Consider the following 15618-nt stretch of genomic DNA (forward strand, 5'->3'; position numbering starts at 1 on the left):
AGAATGTTATTAAAACGGTTTACAGAAAGCATGACCACACTGCTTATTAACTGAAATGCTATGCATATAATATTCATTTTACTCTTTAGTGCAGCACATATTAAAACTATATGGAATTGGGAATCAATTTACACAGCTAAAGTGTATTGAACATGACATTTAATGCAAATTGGACACATTTAAAATGCAAGTGAATGCTCAATGTAACCTGCATATTACATACTGACCACAATGTTCACTATGAACTTGTTGATGTGAAATAAAAGTATGTCTATACTTAGAATACAAAGACATCGAAGGTAGGCAAAAGGACAAGATACTAAAGGGGAATAAAAGGGCGGAGAGAAGCCTGGGGCACAAAGAGGAGCTGGGGCCGCAAAAGGAGATGTGGATGATTAACGATGCCAGCTCCAACTGGGTGAAATAATACAGACGTTGTCCAGGTTGCATTGCTTAGGAGACCCAGACACAGAGATATACACTGCTGATATTGACCCCTAGGTAAGAGTAAGAACTGACAGCAAAGCAACAGTCCTTAGGGGCCATCTTTCTCAGCCATCATCACTATCATTTTCTCTCCCTTACTGCAAGGCATCTCACAGCAGATGACCTTTCAAGAAGACCCACCTAACTTTCTTTCATCTGACCTTGATATATATCTGTGCTAACCAGTATTCATTAAAAAACACAGTACACCCACTGTACCTTAGGATCAAGGATGATATGAGGCCACACATCACTTTTTAGCATCATTTCCATTTCACTTAATCCTATTAACATGTTTCGTTTGAAGCACTAAGAATAAATAATTTGTGAAGAAGGGGGAAAAATCATGGAAGCTTCCTCAAGAATGGGACTGAGGGATTTGCTCAATCGATTGATCCCTCCCTTTGAAGCTGATGGACTCGATTAATTATTTAAAAGGTCTTTAAACAAGGTAAAGTGCTTTGAATGGAGGCCACGGAGCTAGGCCAAACAGCTATGTATAGCTTGTCTGCCCCGAAGAATAATGCATACTAAAATTAACAATATGCATTTTTGAGGGCACAGAGTGCTGCCTTTGAATGTCAGGGTCAGTGCTTGTAACTGCAAATGTTTCATTAAACTTTGACCTTTGAGTGCAAGTTATACAGCAGGGACATTAGGCAAGGGCAATGCTGATCCAAAATAGACTGTAGGGACACCATGTCAGTATGTGGGTCTTCAACAGAATGTGGACATGTTGCATCTTGAAGAAGTTTGCTTTAACATTGTATATCGTATTGTCGGTGATTCATGTTATATTCACCTGTGTAAGGTTGAATGGGGAGAAGGAGCTACACATAGACTTGTATACAAGATTGTTTCTTTTGCAGGGGTGAGTGGGCAATAATCAGGGAGTGAATAAGTGCAGCAATAATCCTACGGCCTGAAGTCAATAAGAGTTGGCATGGCTCTGTGTGTCCCTCATTACGCACAAATGCACAATGACGTCCCTGACTATCAATAGCGCAATATTCAATAATCCTTTTCTCCACCACTCTGCCCGACTTATTTCACTCTGCTGCTCTTCCTTTCTTGTTCAATCTCTAAATGTCTATCTACTCCATTTCTCTTCATATCTAAGAGGCATGGATGGAGGCCAATTCAGAAAATGGACGCCAGACAAAGCAAAAGAAGCATAAGTTAAGAAGTAATGTAATTGCTCAACAACAAAAGGGGTTTGCGTTGGCTTGGATGGTGCGGGAGCTTTTAGAGAACATAATTAAGGCATTTTCACCCAATTTCTTGCACTTAATTATGACACTGGCACAATACCTGACTGGACAGAAGATTTGAAGAGGAGGCTATGGTTTTGTTCTCCTTCCACTCAGTATAAAATACATTTGGCTGTGGTTTAATTCAAAGAAATCAATTGTTAATGCAAGTTTATTTTGAAAGGTTTCTATAAAATTAACCACCGATAAATGCATCACTTTTTACCTTGAAAATATGGCAACATACTTTAAATAAATGGCAGTCAAGGATCTAAAAACTGAAATGTTTCATATTATGAAACAAACAGGGTATGGAAGATATACTGATATTATAGTTGAACAATTGATCAGAATAATAATAAAGATAATATCTGTGCAATTGGCAATTTGTTTTGGCAAGTTCAGTTGCTAACTTGCTACATTTGATGACTGATGAAAATGTGGTCAGAGTGAAAATCTAAGAGCACATCATTCAAATGAATGTACTTCCTTCCCACTCCATGCTTTACTGACAAGTGGCCTTCACAATAGAGAGTTCAGATAATTGAACAGGGGACAGGGACCAGGTTGAAAGAAAAGAGTAGATATAATGAGAGAATAGTCTGTCTGCACAATTAGAGCTTTAATTAAAGCCTTGGAGGACGCCAGAGGCAGCAAGGCCGCTGGCCAATACATGGAAAGGTTATCTTCCTGTTGACCAAGCAAGAGGAAAAACAAATCACCCCCTAAAGCCAAAAGTGACTAGCATGTGGCTGGTCTGGCAAGCATGTGTGCATGTATATGACCAAGGTTCGAGTTATGTGGGAGCCAATGGGGTCTGAGCTCCCACGGACGCAGTGAAATCATACATCTGTGGGGGTCGCTAATACATTACCAATAACCATTATTTTAGTTACAAATAATGCATGTGTCAATGTAATGAGTATTATTTACGTTAACGAGGTAAATAGGCTAAAAGAAAAACATGTTTTCCAAAATAACTAGGCTCTCTTAAAGGGGACCTATCATGCAAAGTGCACTTTGTGATGTCTTTTATATGTGTCCCCGGTGCGTCGGGGAACTCACACAGCGTCAGCAAATAAAACCCTCTCTCTTTTCCTCCGTACCCAAATCTTTTAAAAATGGGACTACAACGAGCGGATACAGATTCCATTCAAGCTGACGTCAGCCCGGAAAAGTGTCCGTTCACACGAGACGTATCCGTTCAAACGAGACCGATCGAAAGCGCTGGAGACGCTGTAGTACATATGCCAGGCCTGTAAGTGCCGCTGTAGTCTGACACAGCGAAGAAGACTTCCCGTGCATGGTTGCCATGGTTGCCATGGTTGCCCTTCTGTTTATTCTCCGCTGTGGCTCTTTTTCTCCCTCCCCGAGGCAAGCGTTTGCTACTGCTGCTGTAATTATACCCGGTAGTCCACCAGCAGATGACAAACACCCACCTCGCCGCCTCTTCCAAGGGACGAGGGCACCGTGCGGCAGAGTTTCAGTTAGTTTTTTTTTTGCCGGTCAACATGTCCGTTAAAGTTTAAATCTTCCGGACAAAATTAGAAAAGTGCCGGTCAAAGGTCTTCTTTGTTATTTATTGAGCTTTAAAACAAATGAATAATGACTTGATATAATAATATAATAATAATACACGGAGGACGGAGCCTCTCTTTTCCTCCCCCTCTTCTGAGAGACCAGCAGCTGATCTCAGAGCACGCTCCCCTCTCCTGCAGGGGGGCGTGGTCAGCTGCAGCTCATTTGTATTAAAGCTACGTCACAGAATCAGATCTTGCAAAAACAGGGCTGGAAAAGAGCAAATAGAGTGAAATGAGGCATGGCTAAAATGCATGATCTGTTTGGTATTTTGAAAAAAAAACTTCACAGACATGTTTTATATAGATATGGCCCTACATATATTTTTCAAATATAGCATGATAGGTCCACTTTAAATGACAATATGCCAGCACTGCACCTCAAAGGTGCGCAATACATTGTTGCGCAATAGATGCCTGTGAGCGTGCTGCGCGAGCCAAGATGATGTGTTATGTGGTGTGCGTAGTTGAACATTTTCATATTTAACTTAGTTTGTAGCAAGTAGAGGGCTGCTGCTGTGTGTGTGTGTGTGGTGTGTGTGGTGTGTGTGTGTGTGTGTGTGTGTGGTGTGTGTGTGTGTGTGTGTGTGTGTGTGTGTGTGTGTGTGTGTGTTGGTGTGTGTGTGTGTGTTGTGTGTGTGTGTGTGTGTGTGTGTGTGTGTTTTAAAGACCCCCATAGAGCTCAGTTTATAACTCAAACCCTGTTGGAATTGAGTCAATGTTAGCGGAAGAAAAGCTCCTGAAACACAAAAAGAATGACTGAAGTCTGATTTACTGACCCACAGGATTTAAAGTCACATAAAGGGAAACAGAATTGTTTCATACGCTGTGCAAAAATGCTTGCTTTGACTATTTGCTCTTTTAAAACTGGCCACATTATACCAAACATAGCTCCAAAAGGAAACCCATTAGCAATTTCTGTTTTATCTGAATATATAAATCTGAAAATATTTAATGACGATATTCCTGCTCTATACTTGGAAAGATGAAAAATCTATTAATGATTTACAGTATTCAAAAAGTCTTTAGTTGCACGCTGTCCCCTCCCTTTTCCCCACTGATGTTATGTGCAGCATGTTTGAATTCACTGCGATTCATTCAGCCAGTTTGTCTTTTTAATCAGTGATTGTAATAATATTTTTGTAGATGTGATATTTTACTGAAGTAATAAATTCAGAATTATGTGTCGTACATTTTAATGCTATACTTGATAAGTCACTGTTGATTTTTGATAGTGTATTGCCTAGCTATGTGAAGCTAACAATACTCAGTGTAATCATTGACATGTATGTTAAGTATTCCATTTGTTTTTGTTTTGTTGTTGTAATGCCTTGTAATGTGGCATGCTTTGGCAATGCTATGTTTTTTGATGTGGTGGTGCCAATAAAGCTCCTTTGTATCGTATTGTAAAGGGTGTTGATTTAACAAACAAAACATCTTCGGACTCCAAACTCAATTGAAACCTTTTAGACACACTGTCAAAAACAAACAATAAGGGGTTTTGTGCAAGGCTGAAGTGTTTGGTAACAACATGATAGGAATTGAACGTACTGTGGTTTTATGTAAAATAGTGTGGGCTGTCAGAGAGAGAAATCAGTGGGATCTCACTAAGACCTCAAAGGAGCTCAAGACAACTGAATGTAAGCTTAAAATTAAGTGCTCAAACAAGTTGTGGATCAAAACCCTAGATCAAGTCATTGTGCTGATAACTCAACACTAACCTGCTAATTATTGTTCTCTCCTCCGATCAGAAGACTAGACACTTCAGTCGTATATGGCACGATATTGACATCCTTGAGAAAATCAACAAGACACTTAATACACCGACAGATCTCACTGATGCCCTCTCAGGAGAGCAGTATGTTAACATCTCCTTCTCTGTGAGGTCTTTTCACCAAAGCCAATACAGAACCGCAGTGACGCGTCCTAAGACCCGGAAGTAAGTTAGCATTTTTACCACGTCCGGTTCCTTTGTCAAAAAGCAATGCTATTTCTCCATAGGATTTTGGAAAATAGCTCCAAATAAGGTCTGTGGTTGACACAAATTGAAGAGACAGATCACGTTTTGTTCTACGACATTAAATCCATCAGCAGTGATTTTTGAAGAGTTGACGTGTCTGAAAAACGATGGTTGTTACCAAGTGGCTGAATACAGAAGTTGTCCAGGCCGTTTTACGTCATTACACCGAACACGTAAACACTCCTCTAAGTTTGTTTGCCCAGTTCTGCTTGAAAGCAAGTACCTGCCTCCTGCAAACTGTTAAAACAAACACTTCAACTTGAACAACTTTGAATCTGTAGTTTTGAATATGGATCTTAAGTTGGAGTGACGTTGAAGCAGCGACCCTGCTGTAGTTCCTTTATAGCATAACGTTAGCATTTTCCTTCTGGCAACTAGATTTATGATTCAAAATTATAAAAGCATGTGGATATTATCCGGCTGAACAAAAACGTGATCCGTCTCTTAAATGTGTGTCAACCACAGACCTTATTTAGAGCTATTTTCCAAAATCCTATGGAGAAATTGCATTGCGTTTTTGACGAAGGAACCGGAAGGAGTTTACTTCCGGCTTTTAGGCCGCGTCACTGCGGTTCTCTATAGTGGTAGTATGTAAAAATGACTACGTTCTTCTTCAAGGTTTGTTTTCAGGTAAATATGGTATTCAATATAGACGAATAGTAATTTTGCTTAAATCAGTAGGTAAATGTAATAAGCCTAATTAATGTAGGTGAATAACTTACAAGTAACAACATACCAAGAGGAGAACTGATACCAATGTAAGACTTACGCCTGCAACCCAACCCTCGTCTGCAAGACCAGACGGATTAGCTGTTTGATGATGAATCTGCCAAAAAAATGAACACAAGATGGGAACACATTCTCTGGACTTTTTGTCATATTTGTTTCTATTTATTTGTCGCGTTGCATTTGTTGTCAATCAAGATAAGACCCATGAATATTCCTCTGGGACAGCTTATGAGCCATAGGCTAATCAGTCCTCAAATCATTGTGTGCATGAGTGTGGTAAACCATTTCAGACATAATCATATATGAGGATCTGGGGATGCATGTGCATTTGTGGACATATGTAACCACTCAGGCCAACCCCAGCTAATCCCTCACAAGCTCCAGTGACTCACAACCACCATGTTTCATTTATGACCTCAATGGTGTGTAAATGAAAAAAAGACATTATCTATGTATGCTTGACAAGATGAGAAAAAAGAAAGAGGGGAAGGCCATCATGCACAATCCATACTGACACAGCACTCAATGATCCACCACTCCAACTCAATACATGCGCTTATGTTGCAAACAGCCTTAAAAGCTCCGTCTTAAATCTTTACGACAGGTGCCCTCATAAACTTCACCACAAATACAGTTCTCTAGGGAGGTTTGCTGGCGGACACAGTCTTTATGAAGAGATGTCCAAACCCATGAAAAGGTAGAATGAGGAGGTGCAAAAGGAAAGTACCAATTGTGATTCTACTATCTTTTACAGGAGAACATAATGATATGACAAATTGTTGATAACCAAGATCATTCCTGTGCAGAAACATTGAAAAAAAAATGCACAATAATAATTTTAGATGTATATTTGAATATTGCACGTGTTGTCTTCGGTAACCATTAATTAAAATGCATCCAAATGAACCAAACATTTCCAACATTTCTTATTTTTATCATGATTTGCTCACAAACTTGTCAAGCCTCTGAAACATTATTTACGCTGATATACAGTACATTCCAAGCTACCAGTCAAGCAGCTCTCCAAAGATGTCTATATTGGCTTAAAAAATTATATTGGTGTAACTTTAGTGAACACATACAAATCCATATGATTACATCACATTATGTAAATAAGTTGATCATTACATGGTTGGTCTCCACAGCTTGTATTACACTGAGTAGATGCGACCTCAAGTCACCTTTGTTCGCCCCCTGCCAGCAATTTGCAAGTATGAGGGAGAGTCCGGCCAAGCGTGTCGCAGAGTCAGGGCAAATGCCATCTACCCGCACATAAATAAACTCATTAAGAAAGTGGCTTCCACGCTGTCTCAAATTCCATCAAAATGCAAAGTGCTGATTTGGATGTACCCTCGAGGGCGTGCTCCATATTCCACTTAATTATTGCCTGGGAGTTTAGTGCCCTCTCTCTTTCCCCATTCTTCCACCTTGCTCCGTCTTTCACTCCCCAACCTCTACGAAGCACATTCTTCAGTTTCCCCATGCCCTCTCATTTATTTCATTAACCCTTCTATTGTCTTCCCCCCCCCCCCCCCCCCCCCCCCTTATTTGGTGTTCGCGGTCAAATTTGACCGGTCCTGTTTTAACTGCTATTACATTACCACAAAAACCATTAATAATCACCAAATTTCTTTTAACACCCTTTCAAACTGTAAATATTGTATCAGACTACTGGTATACATGAAACACTGCGGTAAATATACAAAGAACAGACACTGAACATGTATTGCCTGTGCCAGGTGTGATCCATGTGGGGGGATGGGCACATAAGAGTGGGAAATGTGTCAAATTGTTCTGTGTGTGTGTTTGTATTTGTGTGTGCCAGGTGTGATTCACATGGGGGGATTGGGCACATAAGGGGGGGGAACACATCTAGAGTATGCGTGTGTGTGTGTGTGTGTGTGTGTGTGTGTGTGTGTGTGTGTGTGTGTGTGTGTGTGTGTGTGTGTGTGTGTGTGTGTGTGTGTGTGTGTGTGTGTGTGTGTGTGTGTGTGTGTGTGTGTGTGTGTGTGTGTGTGTGTGTGTGTGTGTGTGTGTGTGTGTTGTATCTGATCCGGATGGTTACTAATTCCTTTTCTTTATGGCGGTCATTTTTGACCGGGAACACCATGGGTGTTACAAAGTTGAACATGTTAAACATTTTAGCAAAGTGTATTGGACATGAAATGGTCAAACTTAAAAGATGGTTTGATGAAAATAAGTTAACCCTACATTTGAATAAAACGAAGTTTATGGTTTTTGCTAATAGAAAAAAAGATGAAAACATTTCACTGTCCATTGATGGAGTTTTTATTGAAAGGATTTCTGAATTTCGATTCTTAGGTGTGACGCTGGATGAAAACCTGACATGGAAATCACACATAGCACATGTTAAAACCAAAGTGTCTAGGAATATTTCTGTTCTTAACCAGGCAAAGTATTTGCTAGATTACATTTTTAAATTTTTCATTTATTGTATAGAAGTGTGGGGCAACACGTATATGAGCAACATAAAGCCATTGTCAATATTACAGAAAAGGGCAGTAAGAATAATTCATAAAGCTGATTCAAGAGAACACACCAGACTGTTATTTAAGTCAGGACTCCTGAAACTCAAAGACATAGCTGAGCTGCAGACATTATCAGTAATGCACAGGGCAACAAGCAGAATGTTACCAGTATGTTTCCAACCGTTGTTTGTTTTTGGATCAGACAAGGAAGACCACAGAAGGAAATTCAATTGTAAGCATCCTTGTGCAAGGACTACTCTTAAGCAAATGTGTGTTTCGGTGGTTGGTGTACAATTGTGGAATTCTCAACAAAAGGATCTAAAGAATTGTATATGTATTTTTCAGTTAAAGAAATTGTATAAATTAAGAAAGATGGGACTATATGAAGCAGAATGTGAATAAGTCTATGTACTCTGGTCCTGCATTGCTAAATATTGTTGATGTATTTGATGTGATGTCTGTTCTTTATTTGCAGGTGCCATTGTTATTGTTATTATTATTATTACTGTAGGCGCCGCTTTCCACCTTCTTCTCCAGTAGGACTCAGATGAGGGTGTACTGTTATGTTTGGCTGTGAACATTTTTTTTTATTATGAAGGGCAGACCATCTATTTGTATTTATTTCGTTTTTTTAGAAAGGGGCAGGTCACATAAGATTTGATTCTTCTCCCTGCTCCTTTTCGCTCAGTGGTGTGTTTATAGAGACATGTTTTGTTGGCAATTATTGTACATTTGGTTATGCGTACCATGAGCGGGACAAATAAAAATGAAATGTAATGAAATGAAAATGAAATGTAAAACAAACAAGTTATGATTGATGAAAGTAGTGAATTGGTCAGATTTGACCCGAAGACAACAGGAGGGTTAAATAAAAACAGGGGGAGAAAAAAATATTTGAATGGCTCGACAATGTACTTTGTTCTGTTAAGACTACAATTTAAGTATGCATAGAGTTGACTGTGTCCCTGTGCTGCAATACAAATCACTGCATAATCCTGTAATCCCTTATCAAAAGAGGATTAGGCTACAGGGGGCCTAGTTCACATGGTCATTATTATTTTCTTTCGTTTTTAAATAAAACCAAGTTTCCTATATGCATATCATCCTCACTCTGACAATACAGTGTAATGTCATATTTACTGATTAAAATAACAGTGTCAAGTTAAACCTGTTGTAGGCTTTTTTGTTGTTGCCATACAATTGCAAGGAAACAGGATGACAATGTTCATGAAAATAAAACTATTTATGATTGTAATGAATAACTATTCTTTACAAGTTACTGTTTTAAGTTACTGCATATGCCCTTGCACATCTTGTTGGAGTGGATAGAGAGGGGAGAAAGAAGCTGGATTATGGCTGTGTTTTCAGACTCTGGGGCATTATTGTTTTGCCTTTATTCGCTGCCAGTTTCTGGGGTACTATTTGTATTACAATATGTTGAAAGGTTGTGTATTTGTTTCCCTCTGTGACTCCCACAGCATGAAATCACAATGCAGTTTATTAAGTTCATTAAGCAGCAAGTGGAACAATGTCACCACTATTTCACCACTATTCCAGCTTCACTTCACAAAATCTCCCCATCCTTCTCTTTCCCTTGTCAGCTCGTAATAAGGCAAGTAAAGATTACAGTGAACAACCATGTTTGTTGTAGTTCTTGTCAGGCCAACACCTACCATAGCGATCAGGCAAAGACTTGGTCCCTTGGATTTGGTTGTGATGGATCTAAATGCAGCACAACATTGCAACAAGGAAACAGAATTTGATCACCTAGTCATTGGCTTGCACAAGTGGGTGCACACAAGATGATCTTTCTACTTAAGCTCAATGTTAGCACAGGACAAGAAAGAGAAGCAAGCTGATTTTGGAATGTAAAATTCCTCTGATGTGTTAACATGAATGCCAAGCAAACACGTACACAAAGGCATCAATCAAATAGACACCACAAATAATTACTGTAGGGCTTAACATTTTCCCAAGCAATGGATTTAATAGACGTTTAAGCTTTGTTATTATGGCCGTTGTTTATTTCATATTTCAAATAAAAAGGCTGGGAAGATTTAAACAGTTGCCAACAATTCAACAACCATTTTGCATGTGACACTTTTTATGAGAATAAACTTCCATGAGGCAGGAAGCAAAGCACTATCACAAATGACACAGTCATCAATGAAAAGAACCAAACATCGGCAATGGTAAGATTTAAAGTTTTACATACAGAGATGTTCTTTAAAATAAAAGTCAACCTTCACTTTGTCTGGTTTAATAATATCTTTCTGATATGATATGTTTTGAAAATATTTAAATTAGAACATTTGGGGTTGGCCATAATCTTGTAGCTCCTTTTAGGGTCCTAAAGCATAAGGGTCCTGGTGGGATGGCAGATTGCTGAAGTCAGTCCTTAGCCTTGGCAGTGGCAGTAGTGGATCAGATGGTGAGGATGGACTCAATTGCGGAGTAGAAGTGCACCATCATTAACTTTGGAAGGTTAGATTTATTCTACAGAAGACCCCAACGACAGAGTAGTCATCCACTAAAACGCTAACCTCCAAAGTGGTGCAACCTCGTGCAGAGAGACAACTAGTCACAACCTTAACAGCAGACTTACTGGTGCAGTTATTGCAGGTATTTTGAAGCAGGGATGCAGGAATCCTGAAGTGAAATGAAATACCTTTTAAGACCTTTTTTAAGACCCTTTCCATACATTGTCATTGTCATCGTCACTTTGAGTTTTAACCGGTTACATTGGTGACTTGCATTTCCCCATAACGATGTTGTTTAACAACCGGCGTAAACGGACCTTCGCGCGCTATCAAGCAGTGAGCGTGCGATGTCCTGTTCAGATGACGTCAAATCCAACGGGATGCCATAAATAAACTACACAGAATCACACTACACACCTACGCAATGATTACATTCAGGCAGACTGTAGAACACAACCTCTTTGGACAATTTATATACTTATTGAAAACAAGCTACAACATTTAATACCTTGGGAAAAAAAAGTGGTTTTAATAGCCTTAATTTTCGCTAAATTGATTGATCAACTTTTAATACTTTTTAAGACCCCGCGGACACTCTGATAACATTGAAAAGACATACACCTGGAAATGTAATTTTTTTACAATTGGTTTATCCAGATGCTGGGTTATTGCCAGCCTGTAAAATATTTAGTTTATCAAAATACAATGTTTATGCTAAACTTAAAAGCAAAAAAAGGGGTCTCTGTATTAGGAAAAAGTCGCTCTTTGATTCGACGATTATTATTGATTTAATCAGTTTAGATACTGTTGAAGTTTTCCTTAAATGAAGACTAAAACGTTTTTTTTAAATGATTTGTATTCACCACAATAGTAAAAAACTAAGTATGATAACATACAGACTGTAAGGAATCTTGGTGTTATATTTGATCAGTATTTATCCTTTAACGCCCACATAAAATCAATTTCAAGGACTGCCTACTTCCATCTACGTAACATTGCAAAAATCAGGTATATCTTGCCTCAAAACGATGCAGAGAAAACTAGTCCATGCATTTGTTACTTCAAGGCTGGATTATTGTAACTCTTTATTATCAGGGTGTACCAAGAAGTCAGTCAAGTCGCTTCAGCTGATTCAAAATGCTGCAGCTCGTGTACTAACCAGAGTTAGGAAAAGGGACCACATTACTCCTGTTCTGGCTGCCTTACACTGGCTCCCTATAGAACACAGGATAGAATTTAAAATTATTCTTCTCGCCTACAAAGCCCTTAATGGGCAGGCGCCATCTTACCTTCAAGAACTCATTATACCCTACTGTCCTACTAGGGCATTGCGTTCCAAGAATGCAGGGTTGTTGGTTGTTCCTAGAGTCTCTAAAAGTACAATGGGAGCCAGAGCCTTTTCTTATCAAGCTCCACATTTGTGGAATCAGCTTCCAGTTTGTGTTCGGGCGGCAGACACCCTATCCGTTTTTAAGAGTGCGCTTAAGACCTTCCTTTTTGATAAAGCTTATAGTTAGGGCTGATTAGATTCAGCCCCTAGTTTTGCTGATATAGGCTTAGTTTGTCGGGGGACATTTTACTTCTTCCTTCTCTCTGTCTATACCTGTGTACTCTCATGTTCCGATTAACCCAGCTTTCCCAAATGTCTTTCTTTTTGGTGTCTCTATACGCTGGGATCCGGAGTCATGGATGATCCTGCGCTCCTCTGTCCTGGATCGCGAGCCCTGGATCTTGAGTCGTGGCTGTGGTCCTGGATCATAGGTCCTGGATGGATATCCTCGTGGATTCATCTTCCTATTATACACACATGCATTTCCAAACATTTGGACTACCTATGTTGTAAATGTATTATCTTTTCAATTTACACACGGCATCTATTGCACGTCTGTCCGTCCTGGGAGAGGGATCCCTCCTCTGTTGCTCTCCCTGAGGTTTCTCCCATTTTTCCCTTTAAACTGTGGGTTTTCTTCGGAAGTTTTTCCTTGTACGATGTGAGGGTCTAAGGACAGAGGGTCTAAGGATAGAGGGTGTCGTATTGTCATACTGATATTTTGTACAAACTGTAAAGTCCACTGAGACAAATGTAACATTTGTGATATTGGGCTATATAAATAAACATTGATTGATTGATTGATACATCAAATCCACTTCTGATGCCGATAAATGTATATTCACTTCACGTAAATCCTGGCTGATTGCATGAGTGTTTCAAATCAGCCTTGTGTAACACAATTGCCGGAAGAGGACTTAATAGTATTCATATTCACTTCTAGCAAGATAAAACCATATGTTGTTTAAAATTGGGATCTGTGAGTGGAATGTGATTCAAGTGGTTCACTAAATCATTAGAAGAACAGCTAAAAATATCACACACACGTACACACATAGAAAACAACACATTGCATGCCAACCAATTTCCGCCACACACTAACACTTCACAGTATGACTGTTTGTGCCGAACACACTATGCTTTATGTGTGTTGGAAAGAAAACAATACAGTAAAGGAACACAAGCCAAACCGAGCAGATGTTCACAATGCTATGCCTGGGGTCTGATAAGGGGAGTCTGAGACCTGTGACCCAAGATGTGAGGTCTTATTCTGGGCAGAGAGAGCATTTGAGGGTTAGCCTGGTCGTGAATTATTCCACATCCATGCCTCTCTGAGTACCTGTAGTCAGCTCTGTGGAGACAGAGTCAAGGGGCTTTGACTGACAAAGCCTTTGATCCCACAACATCCACACAGTCTATGATCAGCGTCTCTCTGAGGGAGGGAGGGAGGGAAGACCAGAGCTGTCTTGACACTTGCTCCCAGTGAGCTCTCTTGCACACTCCGTCTCTTTCTGTCTGTCAATCTTTCACTCTTTGTCTGAACTCTGAACTCCATCCATCTGTGTTTCCTCCTGTTTTCTGTCCCCCACCTCATAATAACTAGTATTAGATTGCGCGTTAATGAAACAGACCTTTTGCCATTAGATATACCTTGCATATTCACATATATTACTAATACCCTCTTCATACAGAGGTTGGCCCACATGCAGATGTGAGTATGTGGAGAAAACAGTAGACAACTCCTTGCGTAATAAGAGTTGAAATGTTGCATGTTGACTGAGGATGGGGGTATGAATGTAATTTGTAAAACGTTCATATTTCTCCCTGATAGTATCTGGGTAACAATATCCTACTATAAGCTCACAACCCTTTGTTTATTTTTCTCCTCACTTCTGTCTTTGCTCTAATAGCTGAGGGGGGCTCGGTCACAACCCCTAGCCCCAGCTGCATGGTCCAATAGCAGCCAACACGAAAGGGCATGGGGCTCTGATTAAGCTGCTGAAATGTAAGCCATGCCAAACACAAGGACAAAAAGATTGTTGTTCAGGCATATGCTGCTATTTTAGAACATTGATCTGGTGCACACAAACACATATGTACACTAAAGCTCACGTTACACTAAATGCATATTCCTTCCTCAAACCCCTCTGCTGTATTTTACTGAATGTTGTGCATTGCAAACACATACTCTTTGTCACTTCAACAATGCTATCCCAGATCTATAGCACACCAATTGTTTTTAAAGCCAACAACATCTTAGAGCGTCATCCATCCAAATAGTGATAACATGAAGACACAAGTCAAATGATATATCACGATCAAGATAACATGTCATGTATAAATAATGAGTTATGACATACTGTAGATCGAAGAGAACAAAGTCAAAAATAAATCACAAAGGAAATACATTTTTAGTGACACAATTAACCTAAATGGTGGATGCACTGATAGCATCAAGCTAGTCCTCATATGTTCATTTGCCATTCAGACTAAAGACTTGCCACACATAAGCGGGAAATGATGGGCTCAATTTGCAGATGAGGAAGGGTCAATTACAGTGTAATGCAGCATCCCAGTGGAGTTATTATGTTTATATTGCCAGTGATAAGTCAGGGATGATGTTGTCTGTTTTTATGACTCCACACCCAGAAAAGCCGTAATAAAACTTGCCCTTTGTTCTGATTGTGCATGTGTATTTTTCTGCTCCAATGGGAAATGAACAGAGACAGAAGAGGAAGGGTCCCTAAACGCAGAAAAGAAACAACATGAATAATGAATTTGCTTTAAGTTCAGTGAATCCAACGTGCATGCGTGCATTGCGTGCCTGCATGTGTGTTAATAGATGGAAGCATCTAAAAAATGTCATCCTTTTGGATTCCTTCATGAATCTCTGCTATTTGCAGTAAGTAAAGCAAATATTTGAATTTGGCAGAGAAAGAAAGCGAGAAAAGACTGGAGGTTGAAAATGAGGCAGAGATATACAGAGCACTGGTTGGTGTGCTGATCCAATGTGTCTGTGGACCCCCTGAGAGAGCTAAGCCAATTAGCTAATAAAAAGGAAGTGGATGAAAACAAGGCAGAGGTGGTATAATCAGGTTGGCCTGAGGTGTGAAGGCTTAAGTATTAGCAGCTGAAGGCCCTGAAACTTGTAAGACAAGGACTTTGCTCACAGTCGGTCGCCCTCAACACTCCTTTCCTGAAACTGACACCCATATGCTGTTACAAAGTATCTTCTATGTGAAACCCAAAATAACTTC

General features: G+C 39.7%; 1 protein-coding gene across 1 annotated transcript in view; it reads right to left on the reverse strand.

Moving 5' to 3' along the window:
* The window catches only part of nrxn2b (neurexin 2b), a 637678-nt gene that overhangs the window by 590488 nt on the left and 31572 nt on the right, over positions 1-15618 (reverse strand). The window lies entirely within an intron of this gene.

Source organism: Gymnodraco acuticeps, unplaced genomic scaffold (genome assembly GCF_902827175.1).
Source record: "Gymnodraco acuticeps unplaced genomic scaffold, fGymAcu1.1, whole genome shotgun sequence".
NCBI lineage: Eukaryota > Metazoa > Chordata > Actinopteri > Perciformes > Bathydraconidae > Gymnodraco > Gymnodraco acuticeps.